Raw genomic sequence first — 19,864 nt, 5'->3', positions numbered from 1 at the left:
GATTTACATGACCCATAGAATCCTCCAGCGAAAACAAAGTTGAGAGCCCCATACATTTTACCTTGTGGGGACTAACAAAATGTCCCCAGTTGGTCAAATTTGTGTTCGTTTACTATTCTTGTGGGGACTTCTGGTCCCCACAAGAATAGTTAAACACGTCCACACACACATACACACACACACACACGCACGCACGCACACACGCACGCACGCACACAGACACACAATGCATATATCACCAAATAACTGAGCATGCATCACCAACTTCACATCCACCACTACCAGCCCCACAACAACATCTGTTCTGTTTTCTTTTGTTACTGCAATTGCCCCTCTGAAGATGAATAGCGTGGCCACACCTTTACGACTGCTCTCTTCTACAGCTCAGCAGCTATTAGGCCGAAATGCCAAAAAGTAGTCCCTAATTGACAAAAGTACTCTTAATGAGAACATAACATGTGTTTGCACCATTTCAGCTATCTAGCTGGAAGCAAGGTGGTGGAGGGGGTGGGTATTGGAGGGGTGGAGGCTAATCAATGATTTATGTGGTGCAGTTCATCTCTAAAGGAAGGAGAGTTTAACATTCCCCTTGAGTCTCCTCTGCCCCTGAAGGTGGCAGGTTGTGCCACATATCAAAGGGAAGTACAGAGAGGAGGGAGGGGCCTCCAGGATTACATAACTACAGACTACAGCCAGCCTGTATGTATATTTAACATGTAACATGCACTCTCCAGTGCATTTTGGTTCAGTTGTAGCCCTTTTGTCTCTTTTGAAACCTGTGCCTGGGATGACGGGATCTGGCTGGGGCTGCCGTGTGTGTCTGTGTGTGAGAAGTCTCTGGAGCCTGTATACCCGACTACCCGTCTCACTATCTACTGTTGTATGTAGGTCATCATAGACAGTAGTATTTCAAGGCTGAGGCTGAGGCGACACGGTTTCATGTGCTATATCTATGAGAACTGAAGGGCACGGAGTCTTTTAATCCGAAGGTTAATTCCGTATTATGGGAAAGTATATGGAACCAATTTTCTGTGTCATTTTGCCAGGGCCTTGTGTTAAGTGACCAAATTGTACATCCCACCCAAAAATTGTCTGTGATATAAGTGAGCCTCAGATTACATGCCAGAAACAAATTAATTAAACGTGTTTGTCACTTAAAACATCAATTAAACGCTGAGTCTCAAATAGCCACCTGTACCTTTTAATAGCCGGGCATCGGCACACATTTGAGAAAATAAACACTTGTTTCAAATAAACGCCGGGTCTAAATGAATTGTTTACGAGTGAACTTCAGTGGTCATAAAGATTGCACAAAAGAAGAGAAAGGAGAGCAACATCATTGCCATGGACGAAACAGCCCACTGGGCACAGACGTCAGTTCAATGTCTAGTTTTGATTGACATTTGGTTGAGTCAACTAACGTGAATTCAACATGAAATCAACCAAAAATGTCACCTGTCATTGGATTTAGGTAAAAGGTTGGGTGAAAAAAAGACTAAATTCCCTTACATTGATGACTTCTTGTAAATCCAAGCAGTTTTCCATGTTGAGTCAACATCATCACATTTACTTTTTTGGTTGAAATTGCGTGGAAACAATCTTGATTCAACCAGTTTTTGCCCAGCAGTGTGGTTTGACATGGTCAGCTCAACAAGATTTCAAGGTCTCACCTGAGGAAAATTCAACGTTTGTCCAGGGGGGGATAAATGTCTATGGGTCAAGTGAAAGTAGGTAAGGGTTGTTAAAACAGAAAAAGCTTGATGGTTAAGCATACATTTTTTTACGGTTAACTTGCCCCTATTGGACGGTATTGAAGGCATCTCCCAAGGTCCTGGGGACCTGGACAAATGCTGAATACTGAAGTCTATCTGGTGTGATCGCATTGCAACTACGGGGGATACAAGGCGCAACAAGGTGCAATGAGTGAGAGAGAATGTATGATAGGCAGCCTAGTCTTGCATTATTATGTTTATACTGGTCATACAAGTCACAATAAACAGTGAAGTAGTCTTTTCAACATTTTATTGAGCAAAAGCTGTGTGCATTGAAGAAATAGAAGCCTGGCTCTAATAAGCGCCTGTTGTGTTCAGTGATTAAAGCAAATAAACGCCTGGGCTATGAATTGAAGTTTTATGGTACATGCAAAGCCGATATACAGTAAATGCATAGGCTACTTCAATGTAAATACAAGCATATACCGTATGCAAAATGAAGAATGTTGCAGAGTTCCAGCTGACACCATCCTTAATGGTGAAAATGCCACATCCGTTTCCTATATTACAACATCAAATACGTTATTGCAAACAACAAACACCGTTTTCCCCTTCGGATGTCATTGCACGTGCGATAAAACAGCAGAATATGTAGCCTAGGCCTACTGGACATTTTTTTCTCCCACATTGCGCAATGCTCCTCACCTCCGCTTCGTCAACAAAACAAAAACAATAAGAAAGGTGGTGGGGCGGACAATGGCGCTGTTTCCCCTATGCAGATTCCATCTTTAAACAATGCACACATATTCTTTTAAAGTGGGGAAAATCCCTAAAATGTATTAATATCAGCTAATATTCTGATATGTGATGCTCTCAAACAGGGCAGGCTCCAGGCATAATCGACATAATTGATCGCTTAGGGGCCCTTGACCAAAATAAATAAATATATTTTTAGGAACTCAGTCGGGGCCTCAACTTACAGTTGAGAGTTAGAATAGTAGAATACACAAGGTGAAATTTCCACATTTGGTTGTGCATCAGCAGTTTTTCTCTGGTTATGTCAGTCACTGACAGTCACTCAATTAGCAATGTCAGCTAACAATTTTTTGATTGTTAAGTTAGTCTAGCCTGCTATCTAAACGTGTAGTAATCATGGCCGAATACCAACTGGGCACCCTGGGCATTGATTTTGTTAGTACTCTCACTCAGATATCATTAACATGGCATAAGTCTTGGTAAATGTGTAGAATTGCAGGAAATTTGCTTTAAAACTGCAAAAATGTCTCTCCACCCCATGACCAAAACAATTTAATTGCAGGAAATTAACTGTAAAACGGCACATTATTTCTCTCTGCCCCATAGCAAAATGAGTAGAATTGCATGACATTTGTTATAAAATTGCTAAACCTCTCCACCCCATGGTAAAATGTGTAGAATTGCAGAAAGCTTGCTTTAAAACTGCAAATTGTACTCTACTCTACATGGTAGAATGTGTAGAATTGCTGGAAATTAACTTTAAAACTTAAAAGGTGACAATATGCAGAAATCGCTCTGCCATTTCCTGGTTGGTAAAATTCGAATAGTTCGCCTAATTTCAGTTTATGTGACAAAACAAGCAATGCATAGTGTAGAGAGTCATTGTACCATCTAAACCGCTGTGAAATATATTTCAATAACCAAAAATATTGTATTTTCAGCTGGTGTACAAAACTGAAAGTAAAAGACGCAAAAACGAAACTTGTCACGTTGTATACTGATAGAAGACAGGCGCAGGAATACGTAATACATTTTTTAATTACTCAACCCAAACAAAAGAGCGAGGTGTAAACCTTTAAATAATACACGGGACGAGACCCGTAATAACAAGTGCACAATTATTTGGCATGTAAACTGTAATACAATGTACTCACGAGAACAACGGACATGGGACAATAATCAACAAGGACAATGGGGAACAGAGGGCACATATATACACATACTAATCAGGGGGAATGGGAACCAGGTGTGCGTAATGAGACAAGACAGTCCGGGGTTGGTGGCAATGAACCAGGTCAGTGATGCCTAGAAGGCCAGTGACGTAGACCTCCGGAGCTGGTGAACGGAATGAGCAGCAGTACCGGGGGGATCCGTGACAGTACCCCCCACCAGCAGCGGGACGACACCGGCCTCGGGGACGACCACAGGAACACGGTGCGGGTCGGTCAGTGCGCCGACTGTGAAAATCCCTGGTCAGCGAAGCGTCCAGGATGTCCACCGCAGGAACCCATCACTGCTCCTCTGGGCCGTACCCCTCCCAGTCGATAAGGTACTGGAGACGCCCCACCCGACGCCTCGAATCCAGGATTTCACGGACTGAGTACGCCGGACCTCCCTCGATGTCCAGAGGAGGAGGCGGGTTGTCACTGGGTCCAGCCTCAGCGAGGGGACCAGGCACCACTGGCCTGAGGAGAGACACATGAAAAGTCGGGGTTAATGCGGTAATCAGCAGGGAGTTGCAAACGGTATGTTAACTCATTAACCCTCCTCAGGTCTTTAAACGGCCCCACAAACCACAGGCTCAACTTCCTGCAGGGCAAGCGGAGGGGCAGGTTCCAGGTGGAGAGCCAGACCCGGTTGCCTGGAGAGAAAACAGGCGCCTCACTGCGGTGGGGGTCGGCCTGTTCCTTGTGCCGACGCACGGCCCGCTGGAGACGAGTGTGCGCAGCGTTCCAGATCTCCTCAGCTCGCCAAAACCACTCGTCCACAGCAGGGGCCTCAGTCTGGCTTGGATGCCAAGGTGCCAGGGCTGGCTGATACCCCAGCACACACTGAAAAGGAGTGAGGTTAGTGGAGGAGTGGCAGAGGGAATTCTGCGCATACTCAGCCCAAGGTAGAACATCCACCCACTCCCCCGGCCGGCCCTGACAGTAACACCTCAGGAACCTACCCACTTCCCGATTGACCCTCTCCACCTGCCCATTAGCTTGAGGACGGTACCCAGAGGTGAGACTGATCGTGACACCCAGGCGTTCCATGAACGCTTTCCAGACGTGTGAGGTGAACTGAGGACCACGGTCTGACACAATGTCCTCCGGGATCCCGTAGTGCCAGAAGACGTATGTAAAAAGAGCCTCTGCGGTTTGCATGGCCGACGGGAGCCCAGGCAGAGGAAGGAGGCGACAAGCTTTGGAAAACCGGTCCACAATGATGAGATCGGTGGTGTTCCCCTGGGAGGGGGGAAGGTCAGTGACAAAGTCCACCGAGAGGTGAGACCAGGGTCGTTGTGGAACTGGCAGGGGAAGGAGCTTTCCATACGGGAGGTGTCTGGGTGTCTTAGACTGGGCACAGATGAAGCAGGAAGAGACGTAAACCCGGACATCCCTAGCCAAGGGGGGACACCAGTACTTCTCAGTCAGGCAGGCAATGGTACGGCCTATCCCAGGATGACCGACACAGGCGCCGTGTGCGCCCAGGAAAGGAGGTGGTCCCGCACACCCGTGGGCACGTAGGCGCGGTTCTCCGGGCACTGTGCAGGTGCGGGTTCCGTACACAAGGCCAGCCATATGTCGGCGTCCACGTCCCACACCACTGGCACGATGATACGGAACGGAGGGACGATGGAGGTCTTAGAGAAAACCCATTCCAGATCCTGGTATTCCTCCGGTAAATCCGCTTGAGTGGCGTGGTCCGGAATTTCCACTGTAGTGGTGTTGACAGACATCGCAAGAAACCTCCCCTGACACTCATGCGACCAACCCAGCAGTCTCCTCTCGGACCAGGAAATAACAGGGTTATGCCAACTCAACCAGGGGAGACCTAAAACAACGGGGTGCGTGGGGGTGTCTATAATCAAAAAGGTGATCTGTTCTAAATGAGTGTCATGGGTCAGCAGAGAAACGGGAACAATGATGTGATGTACGAGCCCTCTCCCTATTGGACGATTATCCAGGGCTCGAACCAGAATGGGTGACTGTAGAGGAATCAAAGGAATGCGTAATGCAGTGGCCAGTGCGCGATCTAAAAGATTCCCGGCAGCTCCGGAATCAATCAGAGCTAACGGGAGTGAGGGGCTAGGGTATTCAGGGAATTTAATGGAAAAACACACTGGTTGAGTTGACAGAAAAGAAGAGGAGATCTTGCATCCTCCCTGGGTTGGAGCAGGGGAATTCCCTGTGCTTGTCACCTCCTCGCCTATTAGTGGCTAGAAGTCAGGTCAGGGAGAAATTACCCCTTTCTCCACAATAGGAGCAGAGGCCCAGATTCCTCCTTCTCCTACGCTCTGCCTCGGGCAAACTTGCTGAGCCCACATCCATCGGCTCTGGCTACGGAGCAGGTGTAGCCATGGGCTCCGGATTCCGCGTAGGTCTTCGTCGGGACCGCAGGAGGTTGTCCAACTGGATCGCCATGCTGATGAGCTGGTCGAGTGACAGGTTGTCATCACGGCAGGCTAACTCCATCTGTGCCTCCTCCTGCAGTCCGCTGCGGAAAACGGTGACCAGAACCGACTCGTTCCATCCGGTGAAGGCCACGATGGTCCAGAACTCCAGGGCGAACTCCGAGGCGGTCCTAGATCGCTGTCGTTGTTGGAGTAGACAATCACCCTCCTCTCGGCCCTCCACAGGATGATCAAACACCGAGCAGAAGAGGAGTATGAAGCGCTTGTAGGACTCGACCTTGGGTCCGCCCTTTTCCCAGACCGCGGCACCCCAGTCCAGGGCCCTTCAGGTCAGTGCCAAGATGGGGAGGGGAGGGAATGGCCGGCAGGGATGTAGCTCAGTTGGTAGAGCATGGCGTTAGCAACGCCAGTGTTGTGGGTTCGATTCCCACGGGGGGCCAGTATGAAAAATAAAAAATTAAGTATGCACTCACTAACTGTAAGTCGCTCTGGATAAGAGCGTCTGCTAAATGACTAAAAATTTAAAAAATATACACATACTAATCAGGGGGAATGGGAACCAGGTGTGCGTAATGAGACAAGACATACTAATCAGGGGGAATGGGAACCAGGTGTGGGTAATGAGACAAGACAGTCCGGGGTTGGTGGTAATGAACCAGGTCAGTGACGCCTAGAAGTCCGGTGACGTAGACCTCCGGAGCTGGTGAACTGAATGAGCAGCAGTACTGGGGGGGTCCGTGACAAAACTGAAGAACCAGAAGCATAGAAATAGAACATATACTGCTTCTAAGACTTGCTTTCAATGAGAATGACAGATCTAAAACTCACATTTCTATATGAATTTGGTTGGGTCACCCAAAGAGTTACATATTGCAGCTTTAAAGAGATAGTTCTGAAAGTAGCACTCACGAGCCAAAAGTGGTCCCCGAAAACTGCGTACTACGTCACATATTGTATGTGCACCACCTCATTGCTCTCTCTCTCTGATATGTCCTCCGAGCCATTGGGTCCGCCCTGCAACCTCATTGGATAACGTTGGGCAGGCCTCTCAAATGCGAGGGGCTGACGCTCATTAGCTAGAACTCAGATTGCTAGGGGGCTGGCCCACGTGGGGGGAAATGTAGGGAAAATGGCGCGGCACAGCTTCAAGTCGCTTTGAGGTAATTTACAGTAATTCTGCTAAAAGATTATACAGGTATGAACTACACATTGACACATCCAGCCCAAAGCGGGAGGTTTAAAAAATACTTTCTTAGTCACCAAAGTACCAGAGCATGTCTTTACATTTTTCTCTCTGCCATCAAGAGGGGGACCACTAAAATGTTTTGCCGGCAAGGTTAGGTGACCCCCCCAACCAAATCTCTCTTAGGGCCCCCAAAAGGTTAGGGCCGGCCCTGCTCTCAAACATCAGGTATATACCAGTAATTAAGATGACCATAAAGGTATTCTCGAAAACATTTCAGTCTTCTTGTATAAGTAAAATGTAATTAGGTATGTGTTCTAAAGGTTATACAACCAATATGGAATATTAACTATCAGAGGTAGTATAGGGTCACCAGCATTAAATAGGGAACATTGTGCTATTGTGTGTTTGAGACTGAGGTAATTCAAGCTGCATGTTGATGTTTTCCTTTCCTCTAAAAACAGAGAAGTGGAAAGCTAATTAACCTAATAGTGACATTAAAGACACATGAGGGTGGTGTGGAAAACCTCTCCATCAGCCACCCGCATGCTTCCTGTTATTTTGAAGTCAGTCTCAAAGTTCTAAATAAGTATGTCACTGGCCGTTGTTGAGTCTGGGAATCAGGGAATCACCAGTGCATGAGCCGAATATAATACTTTCCCCAAAATAAAAACTATCTGTCTCATCAGAAAGAACAAGGTCTGAATTGTTTGTAATCCGTCTGGGTTGGGATTGCTCACATTGTTGTGATGATTACTCCCCCACACACCCAAACTCCTTAAGACTCACCCTGGGCCCTGTAGGCCTATAGCTCATACGTTTTTGTTGTGTTATCCTGTCCTGTTTTTGTGCTTTTTTTGTCCTCCTGTTTTTCACCTGGATAAATTCACCCATTTCCTGTCTTTTGTGGCGAGAGTAATTGCAGCTGGTTAAAATTGTATATTTTGATAGGATGATAAGGTCTCTGAGTGAGACAGACAAACAGACAGTGCCACACATAGACATCGTGTTTTGGTTCCATGTCCACCTACGTGTGGCTCCGTGTGGCACACCTGTGTTTATTTGTGAGACGTTTCAAAACGAGTGATTGGATAGTGGCAGCCTGGCAGGCAGACAGCCGCCAACTTCCTTCTGAAATGACACACTTGACCTCAGGGAGTAGTCTGGCTGAGGGGGCAGAGGGGAGTCTGTCCAAAATGGGCTCTGCTAAAATACAACACCGGTCCCACAGCTTGTCCCGGCCTACAGTTAACACAATTGCAAAAATAATGGCTTAAGCTTAACAATTATTTTTTTCTTCTGAAAAAGTCTGGTTCACAAAAGGTTCAGAGTTTATTTTATCTCCTCTCTCACTTCTAACCACTTGTTTAGTTTTGGGTGTGTATATGGTAGGTGGAGGGGTAGAGGGAGGAGGGATGAGAGCACCTGGAAAACCCATCTGGAGGTTTGGAGCCAGGTGATTGGAGGGTGGGGGGAGACAGACATCCCCCTGGCCAGTCTAAACACCACATACAGGGTAGTCTGGAACGCTGTGAACCAGGTGTTCTTGTCTGATGGCAGGTGTTTGTTGTAATAATGGAGAATAAATATGATTGCGTCAGTCCCGAAGAGGGTAATCCCAAAATCACGATAAGGGGGGTGAGCGGGGGAGGTGTTGCTAGGGCAGTGTGCTGCTGTGGGCATATGGTCTGTCTGCCCCCCCCCTTCTTCTTCTTCTTCTTCTTCTTCTCTCCCTCTCTGTTCGGGCTGACGGGAACTGGGACAGTTGGGAAGTCATTCATCTCCATCAGGGTGACACGTTTGCACAGGATGAAAGGGATAACCTGGTTCTCCTGTGCCTGGCTGACAATGGAGATGCTGTGTCCCAAATCACACAGTATTCCCTATATAGTGCACTACTTTTGACCAGGGCCCATAGAGCTCTGGTCAAAAGTAGTGCACTGTATAGGGAATATGGTGTCATTTGGGAAGCTCTCCTCCTGAGAGATGTGTTTGTTTGTAAAGTCCATTCTAGCCCATCCAAGCCCCAGAGGACTGCAGGGATTGATACTTTTTAGGTTTATATCATGACGGAATGGGAACAAGCAGCCATTAGCCAGAGATGATTGGTGAGGCTTCAGAAGCCTGATACAGCTATCAACAAATCCAGATGCTTTTCTAACCACAAATCAACCCAAAAACTACTGTTATCACTTCAACAAGAATGTTGGGGAGACTCACAGTCTCTGCGGATGTGGACTATTGGACTGGGGGTTGTATAAGGGAGATTTAAAAGCATGTATGAGCTTAGCCTTAGCCGGAGCAGCCAAGTTTTCCCCCTCTGTTGTACCCCTCTGCAGAGTGGAGTGCGGAAAGCGGAGATTGAGTGGGCCTTGGTCGCTCACCATCTGCCACTCTGTTTACACTCATCAGTACGAAAGAGAGAAAGAGAGGGAGAGAGACAGAGTCAGCCACTGTAATGTCAGAATCATTTCCTACTGACAGAGCCAGGTCTCTGACTCTCTGACTCAGACCTCTCTGACATAAATACACTACTTCAGGACCAGGCCTGGTGAAGTCACTTTCTACTCTATCTCCTTTCTCAGTGACTACCATTTATTTGCTATTAGAGTGTTTCTAAAGAGGGGCAACTTGCCCTACTGTGTTTGTTACTGAGTGATAAAGTTGCATATATATTCCCTGACATGACTTCACTAGTTTTTATATTATGTTACGCTACCATAGCACATCAATCAAGATCATCAATATAATACTGTTTGAAGGACACTTTTCTTTTCATTTACGACAGTCACCTTAGCTCCAGATGAACTCCCTGAGATGAGCTCTCATATACACGGAGTATACCGAACATTAGGAACACCTTCCTAATATTGAGTTGCACCACTCAATTTGTCGGGGCATGGACTCTACAAGGTGTCGAAAGCGTTCCACAGGGATGCTGGCCCATGTTGACTCCAATGCTTCCCACAGTTGTGTCAAGTTGGCTGGATGTCCTTTGGGTGGTGGACCATTCTTGAAAAACACGGGAAACTGTTGAGCGTGAAAAACCCAGCGTTGCAGTTCTTGACATAAACTGGTGCACCTGGTACCTACTACCATACCCCGTTCAATGGCACTTACATTTTTTGTCTTGCCCATTCACCCTCTGAATGGCACACATACACAATCCATTTCTCAATTGTATTAAGGCTTAAAAATCCTTCTTTAACCTGTCTCCTCCCCTTCATCTACACTGATTGAAGTGGATTTAACAAGTGACATCAATAAGGGATCATAGCTTTCACCTGGATTCACCTGGTCAGTCTATGTCATGGAAAAAGCAGGTTTTCCTAATGTTTTGTATACTTCGTGTATAACCTACACTTTCTAACTGGTTGCCCCACTAGCTATCATAAGGTGAATGCACCAATTTGTAAGTCGCTCTGGATAAGAGCGTCTGCTAAATGACGTAAATGTAATGTAAAATGTAACTAACTTTGAATGGGTATTACCGTAAGAGTGACCTTTTCTGTGTTTTATGTCTAGAGTGAGAGGATATGGCCTATGGCCTTTGGTCCTCTCCTCCTACAGGCCCCTTCACACCCCTCCTGTCCTGTGCTTATTTCTGGCTGTTCTTTGGAGAGTCCTAGGTATGTCTGCTCAGGAACAGAGACTGTAAATTAATAATGGAGAAGTCCTGGGTATAGCTTTCCTGAGTGACCAGACCAGAACAGCCAAGGGTGTGGACGGCACTGGATGCTTGGTGGTTTGTTATTTCGTGGACAATCGCTTTGGCCAGGCCATGCATAGTTCATACACAGGCCACCAGAGCAGTAGACTGTGTGTCTGTTTCCGTGTGGGTGTATCAGTGTGTTTGTGTTATTGTGGGCCTGTTAGTCCATGGTTGTACTCAGAGATGGGCAGTATTTCAGAAGTAATTGAAATATGTATTTAAATTACTCCCGAGTATTTTGTCATTTGTATTACACTGGGCTGAACTACACTCCAACTTATTTTGTAACAAGATACTTTCGAGAGCTGTAATTTGTATTTTCAAAATACTTTTCTATACCATTTTTTATAGTGGTTCATCATTTTGTGGCCCCCTGAATTGGTATCAGAAGTCTGATGGCAGTATGGTTGTGATAAGAGCATAAATGTGTATGTAAAAATGGACAATTGCAAAGCATGCTGAGTATTATTCTAATAAGTTCTGCCTCAAAACAAGGTTTTAGGTTAAGCTGTATGTATCCCGTTTAGACATGACCCCGAAACTAGGCCAATAATACTACACAGTGGGCTTTGTAGTTCATTTTGGTATGTTCATTTTCACATATACATTTACATTTTGGTCATTTAGCAGACATTCTAATCCAGATTGATTTACAGTCAGTGCATTCAACTAAGGTAGATAAACAACACATATCACTGTCATAGCAAGTAAAACGTTTTCGTAACCATTACTGAAATTGTTGTTGCTGTTCGGGCCGGCTACTTGCAAATGTATTTCTGTAATTTAAAATACAAAATACATGTATTTTAATTAAATACATTTCAAAATACTAAGTATTTTGTAGTTTATTTTGATACATTGATCTTTATGGTATTTTGTCATTGTATTTTGTCATTTTTGCCCATCCCTGGTTATACTACTATGCTTGCATATACAGTGGCTTGCAAAAGTATTCACCCCCTTGGCATTTTTCCTATTTTGTTGCCTTACAACCTGGAATTAAAATAGATTTTTTTAAATCATTTGATTCACACAACATGCCTACCACTTTAAAGATGCAAAATAGTTTTTATTGTGAAACAAACAAGAAATAAGACAAAAAAAACAGAAAACTTGAGCGTGCATAACTATTCACCCCCCAAAGTCAATACTTTGTAGAGCCACCTTTTGCAGCAATTACAGCTGCAAGTCTCTTGGGGTATGTCTCTATAAGCTTGGCACATCTAGCCACTGGGATTTTTGCCCATTCTTCAAGGCAAAACTGCTCCAACTCCTTCAAGTTGGATGGGTTCCGCTGGTGTACAGCAATCTTTAAGTCATACCACATATTCTCAATTGGATTGAGGTCTGGGCTTTGACTAGGCCATTCCAAGACATTTAAATGTTTCCCCTTAAACCACTCAAGTGTTGCTTTAGCAGTATGCTTAGGGTCATTGTCCTGCTGGAAGGTGAACCTCCGTCCCAGTCTCAAATCTCTGGAAGACTGAAACAGGTTTCCCTCAAGAATTTCCCTGTATTTAGCGCCATCCATCATTCCTTCAATTCTGACCAGTTTCCCAGTCCCTGCTGATGAAAAACATCCCCACAGCATGATGCTGCCACCACCATGTTTCACTGTGGGGATGGTGTTCTCGGGGTGATGAGAGGTGTTGGATTTGCGCCAGACATAGCGTTTTCCTTGATGGCCAAAAAGCTCAATTTTAGTCTCATCTGACCAGAGTACCCTTTTCCATATGTTTGGGGAGTCTCCCACATGCCTTTTGGCGAACACCAAACGTGTTTGCTTATTTTTTTCTTTAAGCAATGCCTTTTTTTCTGGCCACTCTTCTGTAAAGCCCAGCTCTGTGGAGTGTACGGCTTAAAGTGGTCCTATGGACAGATACTCCAATCTCCACTGTGGAGCTTTGCAGCTCCTTCAGGGTTATCTTTGGTCTCTTTGTTGCCTCTCTGATTAATGCCCTCCTTGCCTGGTCCGTGAGTTTTGGTGGGCGGCCCTCTCTTGGCAGGTTTGTTGTGGTGCCATATTCTTTCCATTTTTTAAATAATGGATTTAATGGTGCTCCGTGGGATGTTCAAAGTTTCAGATATTTTTTTATAACCCAACCCTGATCTGTACTTCTCCACAACTTTGTCCCTGACCTGTTTGGAGAGCTCCTTGGTCTTCATGGTGCCGCTTGCTTGGTGGTTCCCCTTGCTTAGTGGTGTTGCAGACTCAGGGGCCTTTCAGAACAGGTTTATATATACTGAGATCATGTGACAGATCATGTGACACTTAGATTGCACACAGGTGGACTTTATTTAACTAATTATGTGACTTCTGAAGGTAATTGGTTGCACCAGATCTTATTTAGGGGCTTCATAGCAAAGGGGGTGAATACATATGCACGCACCACTTTTCCATTATTTATTTTGTAGATTTTTTTTCATTTCACTTCACCAATTTGGATTATTTTGTGTATGTCCATTACATGAAATCCAAATAAAAATCAATTTAAATTACAGGTTGTAATGCAACAAAATAGGAAAAAACGCCAAGGGGGATGAATACTTTTGCAAGGCACTGTATATACAACAAGAGTGTTGTTCATGTGATTGTTCATTGCCACAGTGTGTGTGTGTTAAAGAAGAGCACTGTATGTATTTGACGTGGTTGTTCATGTTTACCCTGTGCTTGTGTCTATTGACCTATTCTTCAATTATGCTGTACTGTGCTGCTCTTAGGCACTACCATTTCAGAACGCATAGATTCATAATGTATGGGCACCATAAACTCTGACACTAAATGGATATCCCTCAAATAAAGCCCCAGGGCTGCTGATGTAGTGATGGTGAGATACCTTAGACACATACATACCGAGCGTGCACACGCACACACACACACAAACAGACACAAATACGCAGGCGCACACACACACACACACACACACACACACACACACACACACTTATTACCTCGAGACCTGGCTTGCGGTGTCAGGTGACAGTTGAGATCCATGAAAAATGCAGGGCCATGTGAGATGCCTCTAAATATAGATGTGTTGCTATTACTGCTCCCCTGCGCCCTTTAATTGTCTTATTACCGTATGAACAAAACACTGCACGGTATCATGGCACCACCACCACTAACATCACACAACATTACATACTTAGAATAATCTATGTGCCTTCAATGAACTATTTGAAGTTGGAGATAAGAAGGTTGTTCTATATATCTATTGAGACACAAGTTGACTTTGACACTGGGCAAACCCCAACAAGTCCCATTATATATCAATGTGGGGAAGGTTGAATGGTTCGCCCAGTAGCTGGCTGCTAGGGATATTTTGGCTGGCAGGGAAAATGTCATCTTTGTCATTATTTAGAAGGCTATTGGCTAATGCTGTACATTATACAATCAACGATATTACATTTTAGTCATTTAGCAGACGCTCTTATCCAGAGCGACTTACAGTTAGTGAATACATATTTTTTTATACTGGCCCCCCGTGGGAATCGAACCCACATCCCTGGCGTTGCAAACGCCATGCTCTATCAACTGAGCTACATCCCTGCCGGCCATTCCCTCCCCTACCCTGAGCCAATTGTGCGACGCCCATGAGTCTCCCGGTCGCGGCCGGCCGCGACAGAGCCTGGATTCGAACCAGGATCTCTAGTGGCACAGTTAGCACTGCGATGCAGTGCCTTAGACCACTGCGCCACTCAGGAGTACCCTGAGTACCCTGATATAGCCCCCCCCCACTGGAATGTGAGCTTACGATCTGCATTACGAACTGTATCCACGTGTGTTGTCTGCTGTGATTTATGTATGTATTCATGTATTTATGCACTTATGTGGTGATGCTGAGCGGTGGTTTGTTGAGATGCAAGACACATTTCCCGAAAGGGACACAATAAAATAATAATAAGCCTTATCATAGCCGTACAAAGATCTCTCAGGGAGACTGTGGCATGGAGAGTAAGCCAAACAGTTGTTAAGGTTCACTGACCAAATAGTAGCCATGCACGCGTGCACACGCACACACACACACACACACACACATACACATACACACACACACACAGAAAAACACAGTAGTGGATGTGTTTGTGTGAATCAATTATCTTCTGTTGTCACAGTAGCCGTGCGCACTGCAGACACACACACACACACACACACACACACATACAGAGAGAAGCGGATGTAGTTGTCTGAATCAATAATGTTGTGTTGTCACAGGGTGACATGTGTGCCGTGGAGGGCACTGAGCAGATGGCCCTTGGGTGCGTAGCTTAGCTTCCTGTTAGCCATGCAATACCATGGCGATACAACTACAGCCACAACAGCCCACCCCAGCCGCCACCGCTGGGAAATCCCACAAGCCACTGGGCACAACACTGGTCATTAACAAACAGCATGGGCATTATCAACATTTCCCTGAAACGCTGAGCAAAGCACAATGTGTCCAAAATGATTGGTAAATAGACTCACAATAGTGTTGTAAGGTAGACATATTTTCTGCTCTTTCTTCATGTGATTTCTTGTAACCGAGGAAACTCTCCTCCAGAAAATGTATTTTAGTTGAGGTCAACCAATGTCAAACCAATGTGATCTTTCAGTTGATTGATTCATTGATTGCTTGAGTAATTCATGTTGGCATCATTAAGGAGGGTGCATATAACACAGCAAAATGTTCACCTTCACATGTGGAAACATTGGCAATGGATATAAAATGTTTTATGAGAAGGTTCAATGGAGAAGAATCAGAAGAGAAAATGTCAATGCCTGTATAAGAAAGACATCGGGACGGGTAGATGAGCATTTTAGCACTTTTAAGATGGCAGCTTTGGCATGGTGACTGTAGCAGCTCGTGCTTCCTGGCGGGCTTGCACCCCTCCACCCCCTCTGGCAGTCACACGTCCTCCTCACACACCTACAAGCAGATCCTGTCAGCTTGAGGGAGAGAACATTCCTTTTTGTCATTAGCCCTCCGGGGTCACACTCTGGGGCACACTCTTCCTCAGGCTCCTAGAAGATGTCTATGCTGTTCTGAAGGGTCTACATTATGTTAATCTAGGACTGTTGTCATTGTCAAGGGGATGGTGGAGGAGTATAGGGGATAGGCTGCGGTACATTAGGATGACGGCACACTACCCCTCTATTCTACACTTGTCTGTTTAGCATCATAGTTTAAAGTGAGAAAGTTCAAACAACCTTGTTATGACTAGATCCAGTTATGAAGTGCTCCTGTTTGCTTGTTAGGACCAAACAAGAAGAATACGAGCAGCCCATAGACATGTCTAGACATGGTTTACGTCCATGAATATTGCCAACACAAGTTCATTAAGTCAGTAATAAGACCCATAAAAGGGTTTCATTTATCTTCTCAGCGGTTTTATGACACTTGGTGGTGGGCAGCAGCGCTACAAAGAAAAAACACAAACCACAAAACCATTCTCTTTCAAATGGAGAACTCATCAAACTACAAACAGCCTGCTTAATTAAGGTCAGAGTACAGGAAAAACAGGCTAAACAGGAGCTCTAGCTCCACCACATCACACAGACACTGTGTTCCTCTGGCCTAGCATCAAGCCACACAAGCTGCAGGACTAGGGAGAGACAGCTTGTGCTATGCTAGGGTAATGAGTGGCAAGGCCAGTGAGGGATGGATGGGTTAATACCAGGGTAAAGGGTTGGCACAGCCAGAAAGTGATGGCATAGGTTAAGGTTAAATGATGGCAGAATCTGGTTAACTGATGCCAAACCTAGAATTGGAACACACTTGTGTAATGTACTGGATGTACCACTTGTTTTTGAATGTGAAAAAGTAATCTGACACGAGTCATCTGTTTCCCCTCAGTTTCTTCTGCTGATAATAAACTGGCAAAGAATTGCAATAACATTCACATCACATGTGGAATATAATCAGAAAATGGATAATGGGCCCATAGTCTCAAGTAAATTTTTCACTTTGAAGTAACTTCTTGGTTTAAGAAAAGCAAACATTTTTGTTAAGATCGTTTCAGTTTTAGCACTTAGGCCATCATGTACTTGTTTATTTGGCCTCTAAATAGACAGCCAATGGGCTGTTTGTTGCCACTCCATTGACATATTCCGTGGATCCTTGTGTGTAGTAGGGAGTAGGGAGCTGTTAAAAAAATGCCAGAAACCTCACTCTATTGTGAAGGTGACACCCCAGCCTTAGCTAGCTCTCCACACTTTTTCACACTAGACTTATAATGTCACAATGGACTATTTATTGTCATTCATCAGGCGGGCTGGGCCTGTTTCCATTATGACTCTCTGCACATAGACAGTGAAGGTCACATGCCCAATATTTACATTGTATTATGCTCTCTCCAATGAGTAGTTAATTAAGAAATTGCTAACTGAACAGAGAAGGCTATTCAGAAGGTCTTTGGTTGCAGCAGAAGAAAGTTGCAGCAGGGTTAAGAAATAAGAGGCAAATATGTACTCAGCGTAATGTGTCTTTCTGTCCTTCTGCTTCTCATTGTCTTAATACATCAGACCAGACAATCGAGGAGTGTTGCCCTTAATGAGGGTGTATTCTTTTTATTGTGTAATGCTGGTGTAGTTGTGAGCTAAGCTATGTTCTTCATGGGCAGCATGCTAGCTAGCTCATCTGAGGGAGGTAGGCTGTAAGATGTGGTTATCTAAGGGTGAGTAGTTGTCATATCAGCCCCCTCAGCTCAGACACACAGTGGAGTTGTTTCTCCTCTCATCAATGCATTCTTCTCATTCCTTCCCCTTGGCCTGGGATGAAAATCAGCTGGTTGCTGAAGACAGAGTGAGAGGGGAGAGAGAGAAAGAGAGGATTGGTGAACTTTTACCTTGTTTCCCGGGGGGTCTTTTTTGTTGTTGCAGGAAACATAGAATTAGTTGGTTTTGGCATTACTAACATCATTTGCACAGAGTTTCTGTTAATTTTAAACGACTGAAAAAGTATTGTTTGGGTCATGCTTCTGTCAAACTCAGTCTGAAAATTGTTTTGTGTGAAACACATTCTTACTCCCCCATCCCCCTGTTTAACTATGACCTCATGCTCCGAGAAAGAGAGACAGCTTTGTCACGCATTCCAGAATCCCAGTCTGCGGTAAACTTTTGTGGGCAGTCCTTCAGCTTTCCCTAATTCCCTTCCTTATTCCTTATATAGTGCTCTTCTTGTGACTAGGGGCCCATACTATATAGGGAATAGGGTGCCATTTCAGATGCAGCCGAGTGAATCTCAGCTCCTTTCCTCACCACTTCAAAGCAGTTCCTGAGGGAGAGCCTACTTCATGAAGATTATTGTTTTACCTGACAATAACCGGTCATCTGAGATCCTGCAGATCCCAGCACATCGCCTCAGACTGGCCTCTCATGTGCCAAAAGACGAACCTGAAACCGCAGCCTCATGTACACCAATCACATCACCAAACCTGCTCCATTCCTCTATCTTGTTGCCAAAACTGACGAGGCTCGCTCTACATTACAAGACATCTCAGTCATGAAGAGAGAGACTCTGTGATACAGTGGCTGTCTGGCTTTGATGTTCTAGCTAATTGTCACGATCGCTGAAGGAGGACCAAGGCGCAGCGTGGAAGGTGAACATATTTATTAAATAATGATTACACGAACAAAAACAACAAATCGATACGTGACATCCAAAGGTGCAAAACACAAACCTACACAGGAACAAGATCCCACAAACACTGTGGGAAAACTGGCTGCTTAAGTATGGTTCCCAATCAGAGACAACAAGCAACAGCTGATACACGTTGCCTCTGATTGAGAACCACACTGGCCAACATAGAACTACAAAACTAGAACGAAAAACAAATGAAAACTCACACCCTGGCTCAACATACTAGAGTCCCCAGAGCCAGGGCGTGACACTAATACTTACTCCTCCACTGACTTAGATAAGTCTCTCTTGGATGATGATAATGTGGGCTACAGCCAAACCTCATAAACTGAGGGGGTGTAAGAAGCTCACTCTTGAAAAGCTTGATTTCATTTACTAAAGCATATAGTGTTAAGCAAGCACTACATTACCTTTTTGGTGTGTATTAAAAGCATATTAGTAGCTGTTTGTATTAAATTGTGTGAGCTATCTTTGAAGTTGAACTGCCTGTGTAGTATATTGGTTAGCCTTACTGGTTATAGGTAGGCCTACAAACCCTAAACACCAGCAGATCATAGCCCACCCTAGCTCGAGTTCACTCCAGCTGTGCCTCCACCCTTTCTCCATGGTATTAGTTTGAAGGAGGGTTTGGCTTGCCTGGAGGCCTCCCTTAGTTACAGGAACATACAGCCTCTGTGATTTGGCCATGGATCATGGCTGGCTCTACTGCAGCAGAGAAGCCATACAGCCTCAAACCAGACAGTGATGTCATCGTCATCTCCACACCCGCCCCCACAGGAAGTGATCTCACAGCAACTGATCAACTGAGGGTTTAGCCAGGGGAGACAAAGGGGGAACAGACCCCTGCTTTTCCTAGAGAACACTAACTTTTTCCCATAAGTTTGCGTAAAACTCAGTCAGGGGCCTGGAAACAGTGATAATACAAGTATCCACTCCACAGAAAACACTCTAAGTGCTCATAAGCAGTGTAATAAGCACGTCATAATAACCATTTGAGAGAAGCCCACAGAGACTGTGTGATGTGTGGTCTGAAGGACAGACCAGTGGTGCAGCCGCTGTCACAGGAAATTAACCTCTTCCACAGGGGGTGCTTGTCACAAGAGAAGAGAAGCAACAGGCCACCTGGGAATCTGTTAGTTCCCACGGTCTGTGAGGCCATATCAGGCCCTCCTACTGAACTACAGTGGCACTGGGGCTTGGCTATGGCTGGGGGGCCTCCCACGCTCGCTCAGTTGCCACAGCGTTGTGTCAATCATTTTG

General features: G+C 45.2%; 1 protein-coding gene and 1 non-coding gene across 2 annotated transcripts in view; both read left to right on the top strand.

Moving 5' to 3' along the window:
* LOC121535292 (apoptosis regulator Bcl-2-like) overlaps positions 1-19,864 on the top strand; it is a 50,325-nt gene that overhangs the window by 2,316 nt on the left and 28,145 nt on the right. The window lies entirely within an intron of this gene.
* Positions 6,447-6,527, top strand: trnaa-agc. Its single transcript has one exon. It is a non-coding gene; the product is annotated as a tRNA-Ala (tRNA).

The sequence above is a fragment of the Coregonus clupeaformis genome, chromosome 21 (genome assembly GCF_020615455.1).
Source record: "Coregonus clupeaformis isolate EN_2021a chromosome 21, ASM2061545v1, whole genome shotgun sequence".
Taxonomy (NCBI): domain Eukaryota; kingdom Metazoa; phylum Chordata; class Actinopteri; order Salmoniformes; family Salmonidae; genus Coregonus; species Coregonus clupeaformis.
The sequence above is the reverse complement of the archived record's forward strand: the minus strand, read 5'-3'. Positions and strand labels throughout refer to the sequence as shown.